This window comes from Ursus arctos, unplaced genomic scaffold (genome assembly GCF_023065955.2).
Source record: "Ursus arctos isolate Adak ecotype North America unplaced genomic scaffold, UrsArc2.0 scaffold_19, whole genome shotgun sequence".
In the NCBI taxonomy this organism is placed as follows: domain Eukaryota; kingdom Metazoa; phylum Chordata; class Mammalia; order Carnivora; family Ursidae; genus Ursus; species Ursus arctos.
In genome coordinates this window covers 13,297,877-13,312,213 of record NW_026622863.1, presented here as the reverse complement: position 1 = coordinate 13,312,213, position 14,337 = coordinate 13,297,877, and positions in this window count along the sequence as shown.

The window sequence follows — 14,337 nt, the reverse complement described above, 5'->3', positions numbered from 1 at the left end:
GCTCCATGGGATCTGTGCAGACCTTCAAAATATGATAAAATGGTATTTATGAATGCATATTTTGCAGGGAGGGGTTGATAACTTCCAAGAGATTCTCAAAATGTCCAGGAATATCCATAAAGTAAAGAGCCACTGGTTTAAATAGTCACTCCAGAAAGTTAAGCCTCAGTGAGCAAAGCTTCTAATTATACATACATATTTATATATCTGGGTTTGAAATAAGCAGCCCATTTAAGTATGACACTTATGCTAATTCAAATTAATGCCTATACTTGTATATTTTAGTAAAGAGGTCTAGTTTATAGGAAACACATCTAATTAAGTAGAAACTGTGTGTCGTTCTTTTCAATTAGATTTATTCCTTGAGGGAGCTGATAAAGTGAGAGAAAACCTCAGTCAGTCAGGAAATATTTGATGAGAGCTCACGATGTGGGAAGGCTATCACTCACCTGCCTAAAATTCAGTAAAGCTTCCTACATAAGACATTCACATTCTAGTACAAATGCTGGAGGTCACTGTATGTCTCCATTTATCACCAAGTGGCCCATTAACATTGCTGACACAAGACAGCAGGGGAAACACCAAGTGTGGCCCACTCTCCTTTTTGCCCACTCAGCAAAGTTGCTTACTGAACTCTGATTGCCAAATAATTTACTCAGCTTAATGCAGATAAGAGTCAGGAGTCAGTTGGATTTTTAAAGCCCACAGATTCAACTTGGAGGAAGAATGGGTGAATAGGTAGAATAGATATAAAATTCTCCTCTTTCTGCATGTCAGTCCGCCATCATTTCCTGACTCTATGTGGTGATTTAAGGAGTGTGTGTGTGTGTGTGTGTGTGTGTGTGTAAGATGTGTGGCAACACCATCTACAAAGAATATTTGATTTCTCTCAAGTGTCTTTGACAGCTCAGTAAGCTGACATAACCCAGAAAACATATGCTGTTATTTTGGGCAGGGCAGAAAAACAAGTATAGTTTAGTTATCTCAGAGCTTCCCCTGAAAAGACCTTACAGAAGGCAAAAGAGGATGTGATTAGTAGACTATGATCCATGGGATTCCAGAAGCTTTTGTGTACCTGTGAAGGTGGGGATTCCACAGATGTGGCAGTTGTAAAGGACACAAGCCCTTCAGCACCATCACTTCATCTTAAGACAGAGGCAGGTATGAGTGGGAGGCAGCTGTGACCTGGAATGAGCTCAGTCCTAAGTGATGAAGCAGGCATGAGAACTGCAGATCAGGATTTGCAAAGGCACGGCAGCCATGGTGATCAGTGCTTCAATTCCCAAGACAGTGGTGTTGGGCAAGGATTCTGGGCTCCTGGATGTCAGAGTCTTTTTTTTTTTTAAAGATTTTATTTATTTATCTGACAGAGATAGAGACAGCCAGCAAGAGGGGGAACACAAGCAGGGGGAGTGGGAGAGGAAGAAGCAGGCTCATAGCGGAGGAGCCTGATGTGGGGCTCGATCCCATAATGCTGGGATCACGCCCTGAGCTGAAGGCAGACGCTTAACCGCTGTGCCACCCAGGCGCCCCTGGATGTCAGAGTCTTAGAACTGGGAGGGACCATGGAGGCTGTCCAGGTCATCTTCCACAGGGATCACATGCATAATCTGAGCCAGACGGGTTGGAACCAAGTGTCTTGACTGTTCAGTCATTACTGTTGTCACTGCCCTGAATGTCTTAGGTCTTATTCCTAACTATCCTACTTTTTACTCTTCCCTGACTCAGAAGGAATGAGGCCAGAAGCTGTTCATGACATGTATTTCCCCAGAGGGAAGAACCTGGAAAAGTTGTTCTTGTTGGCTGACCACAGTCTACCAGGAAGCCAGCAGGTGTGGAGCCAACTCAATTTTTGGGCTTCTCGGTAGCTTCAGAAGCCCCCAGAGTGATAAAATAACAAACATGGAGCATGTGCGAGGAACTGCTTTACTGCTTCCTATGTGTGATGTCATTTAATCATCCCAATTGCCTCATGTGGTGGTAAGCATTGTTACTCTCCCTATTTTATGGATGTGGACACCTGTGAACAGAGAGGTTAAGTAATGTGCCTAACATCACACTGATAGTGAGTGGCAGAGTTGGTTTTCAAACAGACAATTAGGCTCCAGTGTTTTATTCACTGTTCCTTGGCTCTTAGCCACCATTTCTTGATTCTTGGAATTGTTTCTTGATTCTTGGAACAGGGCATTAGACTGTCCTTTTTCACATGGTTGTCTTCCCCCCAAAGAAACCCTCATCCTTGATTACCCAAACCCTCACCTGCTCAAAGGAGAATAGAGGGAAAAGCTTTTGGGCATACATCAGGGAACACATTAGAGTGAGGGGTCCAAAGTAAACTTTGCTTGAGTAGTCCATTTTAACACTACTTCCCACAGTCAGAATTGATGAGGCAACTCCTAGTGGCATCTCCTCTTTTCTCCTCTGAATGCTACCTGGTTGTTCAGCAAGAGAGAAAGGTAGTTCATGGTGCTGACTCAGTTGACACAGGTGAGGATAGCAACCTATGGAGATGAAAGAAGGAGCATCATTTCTGAAGCACATCCTAGTGCTAGCAAATGGTGCTGTTCTATATGCACCACAACCCCTGAGACAGTGAACCCTTATTGGTGTATAAGAACACACATCTCAGTACTCAAATCTGGGGATATTGGGGCCTGCGTTGTGAAGTTTCATGTGTTCTTAAATAAAACTGCTACTGTTTCTTCAAAGAACTGAGAGCACTCAGCTTATAAGTCCATGAGCTGGTAATTCACTTTATCATAAACATCACAACTTCTTGCTGATAGTAAATTACAAGCCCTTAATAAACTATTTAAATATTAATGAGAATCTGAATATTGTTTTTCCAAATCATTGATGTAAATTTATGGTGCGGTGAAATGAAGTTACATTACATTTCCAAGAAGGGAGAGAAAAAAATCTGATGAAGAAAATTTCCCCTTTCTGAGTGAATCCTAACAATGTTTTATGCGTGACACTAAATCTAAGTGTATTATTACATTCAAGCATACAGTAAAGAAGTTTGACCCCAGGAATGAGATGTACAGGGAGATACTGGGATTGTGGTCTCTAGATGCTCTGGGGAAAAGTCAACTATTGGGAATCTGAGATTTGATCTTACTCTCAGCCTAGCACCAGATCATGCACAACAGTAGGCAAACACTGATACCATTAGGACTTAGAATTCCATGGATGCGTTTGAAGTTGATGGCAGATGTGTACGAGTCAGGTCCTACCTCACCCCTTTAGAATCACGAGGTGTCAGATCTTAAAGCAATCTCAGAGATACTCTTCATTATTCTGAAACCGGGCTCAGTGAAGGAGAGTGATTTGCCCAAGTTCATACTGCAAGTTACCAGCAGGTCAGCTAATACTTTGGGAGCAATGCCTGTAAGCCTTGTCCAACCCCAACTTCAGCCTTTCCCTAGAGATTGAAATGGGATCAATTCTTTCACCCATTAACCCTGGGCTATGATCATGCTCTCCCACCTAATAGCATCTTCATGGGCCTGTCAATATTAATGGGAGGTGAATGTATAGAATTTGCTAGAGCTCATAAATGCAATGGGGGTTGTACTTTATGCACAGAAAGATACACAACTTGAATTTTTTGGAGGTTTATTTAGATTTGATCCTTGCATTCTTTAATCTCCAGTCTCTCAGCAAAGCAATGAGCTTGCAGCTGGAAACAATCAGTGACTGGTCTGTGGCAGAGAACATAGATCATGTTGACTGTGGCCTTCAGAGACATATTGGCAGTGCGGCTCAGAGGGCTGCCACCCAGGGAGACCTGCTCAAGGGCCAGGTCTCAACCTTCCTAGCCGCCCTACTCCCCACCATTCTCTTTGGGGCTCCTTACTTTCAGATCAACCTGGACGCCTTCCTCTTGCTCCCCTAGTCTTCTCCCTGCTGTCTTGCTCCACTGGTCTTTCCTCAATCATCCTAGTCTCGTTTTCTTCAATGCCCTTGCCCCTAAACATGCATATATTCAAATCCTACCCACCTGCCCCATCCAAATTCAAGTCATTGTGTGATTTTTATGTAATATATTAATGGCTTTGATGAAATACAGTTTTTGCATGGGTTGTTTCTGATCTACTTTGCTATGCCCCTTGGCATCTGCCACAGTACCTTATACAGAGGTATTCTTCATTATATTTAAGTTGGATGGTTGAATGAATGAATGAATGAATGAATGATTAAAGAAATGATTAAGTAGAAATACAATCCTTCCTTGAATCTTTCACCAAACCAAGGACCAGAAATTGAAGTTTTGTGATCCAACTAAAAAAAAAAGTTTTTAAAAATGTTCTTATTGTTCCATTACAAAACATCCCAAAACTTAGTGCCTTAAAATACCAAGCTATTATTTTTCTTGATTCTGTGAGCTGAATTAGTTCAGCTAGTTGTTTTTCACTCAAGGTCTCTCATACAGTTTGAGTCATATGGAGGCTGCAGCTGCAGTCATCTGAAGGCTCAAATGGGCTGGATGTTCACGATAGCACACTCATATGGCTGGCAGTTGATGCCAACTATTGTATCACCTACACTTGTTGAGTAGACTGGATCAACCACACTTAGCCTTTCCATGTGGCCTGGGCCTCTGACAGCATGGTAACTGGGTTCTTAAAGACAGCATCCCAACAGTGAGTATTCCAACACTGCTGGGAGGAAGCCACAAGGTTTACTATGACCTGGCCTCGGAAGCTCCAGAATGTTTCTTCCACTATACTTTGTTGGTCAAGCAGGTCACTAAGGCCAGCCCAATTTTAAGGAGAGGGAGTAGCATATATGTACAGAGTGGGAAGGCATTAACAGTGCTCATCTCTGGAGACTATCCAGCTGTCAAGCAAATATATTATCCTGGAGAGCAATCTACCTCTGTAACCCCCTTCCTTAATCAGGTTAGCTATGCACTGCTGAACACTGGGGATGGCTTTAGTACTAGGAAATATTTTGGGAAGGTAGCTAGCAGGAAAAAAGAGAGTGAGAAGTCAGTAGTTTGAGATAACAGTTAAGGAATTAGGCCTGAGAGAGTTAATACAAGGTATAAAATGAGGATATTAGGGAGAGGGTGTGGGAAGGTGAGTGAAAAAAATTGCCTCCTTGTTTCATTTGCTCAGTGAATGTTAGGGGTGCACTGGAGAAAAAAAGCAAGTACAGTTGATAAAAGTATTGCAGAATGTATTTATTATTTTAATCACATATAATTATAATGAACATTACTTTAAAAGATGAAAAAAGCACCCATAATCCCACCAACTAGTTACAATTATGTTCATTTTTCTTTCCGGTCTTAATTCATCCTAGGTATATTTTACATCTCTGCCATTGTCCTGCTTTAGGCATAGGTTCTCTACTTTTCACCAAGACTCATTTTATAAACGCTTTTCCATGTTAGCTTTTGTCTTCACCTGTTTCAGAGGCTGCATCCCATTCTGGCTGACAGAGATTTGTTATAGGCCAATGAACTGACCATGATTAGCAAGGGTGACTCAGGTCTCCTGTGGTCCTGTTGCCCACTGGTGAATGGGAAAGGCTCTGGGGAAGTTGAACCTGGTTCCTCCATGCTTTGGGGAGCTGTCCCTGTCCTGGTTGCCCTACCGGGGGTGAAGCCTTCCAGGTGATTCATAAATGTTTATAACTGCCAGTGGGAAACACTTTTCCTTTAAGGGGGGAGGCAAGCCAGGTTTTTTCTTCCCTTTCTCTTCAACCTTCCAAGGAGCTCTTGATTTCTTAAAACAGTTAAGCTAGGGCACAAAGGTTTAGATTTCTCATCTCTTATAAGAGTTCACGTTTCTTCCAGAAAGGAGATTTAATTTTACTGCTGTAGCAATTTTTCACCACAAGAATCTGCTTTTCCTGATACTGAGATGCCAGGCTTGGCACATTCTGGGTAGGTGGAGGGCATCCCCCTATGGCTGTAATACCCTTTACTTTCTGCCTGGTTAAATCCCACTTCACATTATTCTGTGTCCCCCTTGAAGACTTCCTTGGCTTTTTGTACCCACACTTGGATTTCTGACATCTGAAAACATTTACCGTTTGCTCATAGTGACATTCTTCTAGAGGATAGCATGATGTCATAAACAGACCCTGGACTGGAAATCAAGATACTTCAACTCATGTCCCATTACTAACCATCTACATGACCTTGGCTAAGTCTTCGCAATCCTTGGGCTTTAGCTTCTCCAATTTTAAAATGAGAGGCTGATCTCCATTGTTCCTTTCAGCTATAATTTTATGATCGGAGTCCTTTAAACTTTGGGGTCACTCTTATACACTCTAGACACTGCAGAAAGTTGGTCAATTCATGCTCATTTTCCCCAAACACTGATTCTTCCTGCTCATAAGACATCATCTGGACAATGTTGAAATGTGTATTATTACTGAAAACGTGGATTGTCATGTTTTCAATAATAATCTGCCTCCTGCCCTATGCTCTTTTTATCTGCTTCTTTTCATCCAATAAGTAGACTTCAGACCCTGCTCTCTCTTTTCAGTTGAAGCTCTGAGTTTCTGATTATGATAAAGTACAACAAATGGAAGCATGCTTTCTGAAGGCCATACTTCAAACACTCTATTAATGTCACATGTCACATATGAATCCCAATAGAATGCCCACAGACCAATTTGATTCTCCTTTGATGAGGCAGAGATGCAAGGCAATAACTACTCCTCTCAGAGGGAGAAGCGATTAGCTGGAGGGCAGCTGAGTCCCTGCTATCTCCATCACCAGAGCATGAAGGCCCATTGCAAGGACAAGCAGTCTGTCCTGGAAGTCCATGTTTGCTTGACTCGAAATTGCTGAAGATTTGGTTATGCTTTAAAAAAAAAAAGATTATAGGAACAGTGTTGAGGTTTGAAGAAGATAGACACAGATTGGCTTAAGATCAGAAAAAGCCAGAGCTTTCTAAGGTGGTTTTTATGTCCTAAAATGTAGTGTCCTCTGGAGAAGCCACCATTCTGGTTAGTCAGTGGTCGTCAAATGATAGGACCTTCTCAATATCCAGTCAGAAGCCCAGCCCATCTTTAAGACTTACTTCTACCACATTCCCTCATTCTTCCACCCAAGGCATGCACCGTACACTTCTCTGCCTCTGGGCTTTTCCTCTGCTTGGGATGCATTGGTTCATATCACCCCTATAGCATTCTATTCATTTTGGGGGCAAAAAGGAGCTCAAATGATGCCTCTACTGCAGGCTTTGGAATCTGAATTACTTGGGTCATAATGCTAGCTCTTCTATTTCTAGGTCAAATTATTTAGCTTCTCTTAGCCTCAATTTTCTCATTGGTAAAATGTGGCTAATAATACGACTTGCAGGGCTGTTTAAAGGTAATAGGAGATGGCAGAAGACTTGCAGCTCTGAACACCGTGCTTCTCAGATAGCTGAGGCTCAATGAGTGGCACTAACCATTCGTTTCCATATATGTACCTTTTTTTGGTGGGGGGGCAGTAACACAGTGCTGTATGTATATAGACATAGAACTTTATCCCACTGCTAAATAGAAAACGTCGTGAAGGTAGGAATTATCTGGCACTCCTGTTTATCACTTTTCTTGCCAAGCAGAGAGCTTTGAACAGAGTAGATTCTTAATATATTTTGTTTAGATGCATTAACATGTCATTTTACCTACTTTTTCCTCTTGGTGATACCCAATGAAGACAAGAGAAAGTCAACATTGAAAAAACAAGAGAGGAAATTGTTTCTTCTAGATTTTTAAGTCACGTTATATAGAGTTCAGCTTTGGGGACTTGCTGCTAAAATTGTAAATTCTTGGGAGTGGGAAGGGGATTGAGACCATGACCTTTTATGTGTGCTTTTGTTATTTAGCGCTCTGCAGGGCACTTGCTGAATATTTAAGTGTGTTGCTATTCATGATAAAAGCTTGGAGAGTGACAGATCAGGGAGCAGAAAGACAACTTGGTAATGGCTTTCATCTGAGACAAATACAGGAGAAAGACTGCTCAAAGGTTATAATTGTCCTAACTACTCCAGCCCCACTCTGGAATCCTGTCCTCTCACAAATGCAGCTCTGGAGTTTCTGGATTTCATTTTTGTCCTGAGCCCCTGGACCTCCCTCCTGCAAGGGGAGGCCTTATGTTTGGGCAGGCCCTCTCCTGGCGTGTCACAGTAAGGTCCTTTGGGCAAGAATTACCTGCATTCTCCTTAGAAGTGTTCCAGGCTGCAAAGAAGCTGTTATCCAAACTGACTTTGGGTTCCATGTTGGTGACCCTGGCAAGTGAAATTAATCTTTGGGCTCAACAGAAGCAGTGTCTCACAGTGGTTAAGAGCATGGACTCTGGAGCTAGATTCCCTGGGCTTGCATCCCAGCTCCTCCCTTTCCTTGCTTGTGACTTTGGGCAAATTATTCAGTTTCATTGAGTCTCAGTTTCCCCATCTGTCAGATATTAAGAATGTCTATCTCCTAAGGTTGTTAGGATGATCAAAGGTGTTACTATGCCTAAATTACCTGGAACTGCGCCTAGAACATAGTAAGTGCTCTATTTAAGTGTTGGCTATTGTTATTTTTGAGCTATAAGTGCTGTTCTCTCAAATTATATGAAAAGCTGTGAATAATGTGCTTCTTTTGTGCCTGAGCTTGGCTGTTCCTCATCCCTATGCAATGAAGTGAACGTGGAGGTGGAAAGGGGAAATCTCTGCAGCAGTACAGGCAGGAGACAAATGAGCGGTGGCAGCGAGGTTGGAACAGACAGGACAGATTTGGAGATATATAGGAGGAGCCATGGTAGTTACATGTGCAGCTGAGGAAATGGGAGGATCCAGGGGTGGCTCTCAGATGACTGAGACACAGGATCTGGGGGTGGTGATGCCATTAGTGAAATAGGAGACACAGTAGGAAGAGAGGTTCATATAGGGAGGTCAGGTTTGAGAAGCCAGCAGAATATAGGGGGTAGCAGGTGAAAATGCCCAAAAGTGCTGCAAAATATGATTCTGGTACTTAGAAGAGAGGTCCAAATAGAGCTGTAGATTTAGAAGTCACGAATGCGGGGCCCCTGGGTGGCTCAGCAGTTAAGCGTCTGCCTTCGGCTCAGGGCGTGATCCCGTCATTATGGGATCGAGCTCCACATCAGGCTCCTCCGCTATGAGCCTGCTTCTTCCTCTCCCACTCCCCCTGCTTGTGTTCCCTCTCTCGCTGGCTGTCTCTACCTCTGTTGAATAAATAAATAAAATCTTAAAAAAAAAAAAAGTCACGAATGCTTGCAGTGAAGGCCATGAGAACCAGTAAAATTCTTCAGACAACTGTCAGCTGAGTGCCTGGTGTCTAGACGAGGGCAAATAGTAAATATTTCAGGCTTTGCAAGCCAGATGATCTCTCTTGCAAGTATTCAACTCTGGTATCTCGGCTCAAAAGCTGCCATAGACAATACATAAACAAATGGTATAACTGTGTTCCAATAAAACTTTCTTTATGAAAACCCATGGGCCATAGTTTCCCCACTCCTGCTCCAGACTAGTATCTTATATATAGTAGGTATATACTAAGTATTTGTTGTATTGGTTTACTAGCATGTGACATAAATTAGAGATAAGCCATTGAGTTGCAAGGTATACAGTTGGAAGCCTTTTCTGAACTAAGCCCTAGGCCCTCAACGAAGTATGATAGATCAGACTGGTGAATTATAGGGCGATGAGAGAACCATTTGACGTTAGACCCCTTGAGGGCCAGAGCTAGCGTGTACAGCAAGAGGCCTCGGCTTCCCAGAGAGAGCACTCTAGAGCCCTCAGGATCCTGGATGGCTCCCTTGTCAGGTCTGGGAAATTGACTGCAAAAGTGTTAAATAATTAAGAAACTGCCTACAGGTATTTGTAGCTTCCAGTGCAAAGAATTGGCAATAGGAGGAAATAAAATCAAACAGTAGATGAAGAACTGAAGCTGTGAGACAGAGTAGGCATTTTGCTTGCAGGGAGCTAGTCACAGAAAACTTGAGAAGGAGGGTAGGGAAAGAGAGAGGCCCCAGCCCTTCCCTCTAAACAGCAGGGAGATATAGCAGATGATGAGTGGTAGTTAAAACAGTTAACACCAGGGCTGAGGGATTCGGCTACTAAATTACTGTTGAGCCATCCGGAGGGTGTTTGCTCTCTTTTGTGTCTTGTACTTTGGGCTGGTGGATCAAACCTCCAAAGTCCATCCCTTGCTGTTGGGGACTGAAGCTGCACAGCTCAATTCCCTGGCCAGTTTCCAGGAGAAAATTTCTGGGTCTTGGATGCCAAGGAAGGGGAGAAAGTCTAGAGAAGAGGGCTGATATTTGACCACAGGTTGTGAATGGCTCCTCTATGTGTTCCCAAAGAGAATGTGTGAGAACGTGATGAAGCCCACAGTTCCTGGGTGTCTGTGCAACTCTCAGACACAGGTTCTTGTCCATGGCTGCAGTGTTGGCAGAAACTGTGTGCCAAAATCAGTGTATATATGCATGTATGTGTGTATATATGTACATATATACAGATGTGTATACATATATGTATACATGTATGTGATATATCTATGTATCTATATCTATATCTATATCTATATCTATATCTATATCTATATCTATATGGTGGAGAGAGACAGGAATTTTTTAAATGCTTGAATTGTTTGCTAACACAAAGGGCCCGCACTGTCCAACTCTGTCCCATCTCTGATTTCGGGCAGTGAGAGCTCAGATACAGATGAGTGAATGCAACAGAGCAAGCAATTCTGCATTTGCTTCTTGGATTTGGATAAGGGATCAAAAGGAATACCAGATTTAAAAACTTAAGATGTTTTTAAAAATCTAAAGATTTAAAACTGTATTTCTAGGCCTACTGTCCACCATGGCCACCACCATCCTCAGCCCACACTCTCCAGTCCTCATGAGCCTGCCTAGCCTGTTTCTCAGGTTCATGGTACCTGCTTGCTCTCAAGGCTTTGTATGAGTCCCTTGGCTTCCATGCTCAAGCTCATTTTCCCCACTTTGCCACCAAACTGTTATTTCTAGAACTCAGTTTAAGCCAACCACATCTTGCTTTTAGGGCTCCCCAGTCCCTAAGGCAAAGCCAGAACCCCTTGGCTGGTATACAGGGCTCTCCTCTCCTTCACCCACCACAGCTTCCCTCTTATCTTTCAGTTCTCGGCTCTTCCCATCACATTCTCTATGACCCAATGACACTTAGCCCTCTGACTTTTCTAGGAAGCGGCCCACTTGCTCACCAGGCCATTGCACAGGCTTTCCCACCAACTTAAACTCCTGGTGGATTTCTATGTATGTTTCATGATGCAGCTTATTTGCTACCTTCTGCGTGAATACTTGCTTTATCTCTACTCCCTCCCCATGCTCCCATAGTACTCTGCTGATGCTTCTTTAGGGTGCTACTTATTACTATATTGTAATTGTCTTAGCATGGGTTTGGGGTTTTATCTAGATTTGAGTCTTAGCTCTTCAGGTACCTAGCTTTTGACAAGTCATGTTAACCTGTTTGGGCCTCAGTCTTATGATCTGCAAAATGTGGCTGTTCAGACCCATCATAGGGTTGTTGAGAGGTATGTGTGTCAAAGGGCTCACTCAGTATAGTACCTCGTACACAGTAAGTATTCAACAAATTTTAGCTTTTCTTCTCTTTCTTCTCCACTTGATCTTGAGCTTTTCTAGAGATCAGGGTCATGACTTGAATATCATGGTAACCCAAGTTCTTAGCTCTGTGTGTAGTGTATGGCTGGTTCCAATTTTGTTATCTTGCTATGGACGAAAACACAATCCAGTGGATAGTAGGAAATCAGTGCCTATTTGGTTGAATGATGTGGTGGTTTGAATGATTGATCCCAAGTTTCTGTTCCTCTGTAGCAGATATCCATACCCTTGTCATCGCCTCATGATATACAGAGTGAAACTCCCCATTTCTTGACTTTGAAATTATCCACATAACTTTTCGCCATTGGGATATTAGAAAACATGATTCGAGGGGCTTGAAATGTCTTGTGTGATTGGGTTTATCCTCCTGTGTTTCTTCTGTTGCCATAAAGAGGATATGCACTGGAGGCTAGTCCCAGAAGAATGAGGACTATGTAAAATCAACCTGAATCTCACACATGGCTTGGTGTCGAGCCTAGTTGAGCCGGGTCTAGATCAAGCAAACTCTGGCTGGTCTCCAGCCAAGTAAGTGATGTGGTGGTCTCTTACATAGGAAAGGCTGCATTACACATGCTTCTAGTCGGAGGAAAAGAATGATTGCTACCATCTAGTTTTTGTAGACTGGCTTTGAAGACTAATCATAGAAATGTGAAACAATAGTAAATGATACACGATGGGGAAAATTGAAAGGGTAGCATTGCTGAAATATGGGAGTGGGGTTAATGAAAAAAATGTATTGGAATTCAAGTCACATTAAAAGTGATGGCTGAGCTCCCCTATTGGAATTCTATTTCCAGATCTGAAAGATCTGAAGTCCTCCAATAGCTGGAGTGAGGATCGGTCCTCTTCTGACTGCCTGTTCCAGAGTTCATCTAGCTCAGTCTCTTGTCCCCTGTACAAATGTATTCTGTAAATCCCTGACAGAACCTGATCCAAATTTAATAACTTACCTGCTATATGATTATGGGTAAGTGCAAAGGCTGTGGGAATTTTGGAGTCAGACAGAGGTGGTTCAGAATCCTGGCACTGTGACCTTAAGGACCTGCTCATCCCCTGGGTCTCACACCTCCACTAGAAACTAGAGGTAATGAGAATGCCTGCCTCACAGAGCTATTGGGAGGAATTAACTGGACAACAAAATGGTACAGCCTGCACAGCGTCTGTCACCAAATGTGATGTCTCCCTTCCTGCTTTGGCGCAGCGCAGAGCACATCACCCCTCTGCCATATGAAAGCTCTTCTGACGTCTCTATAAAGAGGAAGAGGAAAACCATGTTGAGTGCCAGTGGGCCCCTTCCTCCAGGCCAGATGCCGGACCCGCTGGCCTGTCTCCAGCCAATCAGCTGTCTCCATCCCAGTTCACTTGATGGGACATTTCAATTTAAAATTGTCAGTTGTCAGCATGTTTAAATGTTCCGGGACCAAGAAAACATCAGAGGCAGCTATTGACCATTTTATTGATTTAATCAGATAGTTTTGTACGAACTGTTGTCCATAAAATTCTGGGTTCCCTGAAGTCTTCCACAAGCAGAGTTTCAGTGTAACTTAAAATGGAAACTGCCCATCAGCCCTATAAGGTAAGATCAAGAAGAACAGAGATGGATTAGTGTGAGCTGAGATGATGCCGAAAGTGGGGTGGGGGTTGTTCAGAGAACAGAGAGAAGTTTCTAATCAAGCTGGTCAGTGAACCAGTGGGGAGAAGAGAAGAGAAGAGAGGTTGGGGCAAGTAAGGAACACCTTGAATAACATGAGGAGTTTGAACTTCGTAGGCACTAGGGAGCCATTGAAAATTTTTGAGCACAAAAAGGGCATGGTCAGAGCTTTGCTTCAGGTAGATGACTCTGGCAAGAAGGTGAGAATGGCTTGCTTTGGTAGGGGGCAGAACAACTAGAGGTGGGAGAACACTTAGGAGTCCATTGCAGTTGTCTGGACAGGAGGTGGTAAAGGTTGTTCTTGGGTCCTGGAAAATATGAAACACATTGCAGTGCAAAATCCACAGGACTTATTGACTGACCAGGAAAGGCAAAGAGAGAGGGAAGGATGGCTCAGGTTTTAAGCCCAGGAAAGTGTCTGTACCTAATTTAACATACAGGATGTGAAGTATATCTATCGTCATCAGACTTTTCTCATTTATTCTTAATGCCTGTGTATGTGCATATATAGTTCCATGTTCATCTTGAGCAGTATAAAATAAATCAGTAGCCTAATATCTTACACACACACTCTCTCTCTCTCTCACTCTATTGAATTTCAATCTTCATTCACTTTAGTTGTATGTAATTATGAATGTTATGCCATAGGGGTATGAGGATTTCTGATTTCATCTGAGAAATTAGTTTTCATACTGACAGTGTAGGGGTTATGGTCTAGGATCCTGAAAATATCTAAGCTAGTCCTACTGATCATAGTAGCTGTAATTGACTAAATATTTATGTGCCAATGTTTTTCACACATCATCTCACTTGTCCTCACAACAGTCTGTGAGATGGACACTATTTTTTTAAAAGATTTGTTTATTTTGGAAACAAGGAGAGAGAGAGAGTGCATATGCACACAAAAACGAGCCTGAGTGGCAGAGGGAAAGAGAGAGAGAATCCCAAGCCTGATGCAGGGCTCAGTCTCACAACCCTGAGATCATGACCTGAGTGGAAACCAAGAGTCAGACGCCCAACTGACTAAGCCACCCAGGCACCCTGGATGGACACTATTAAAGATCTTTCCAAG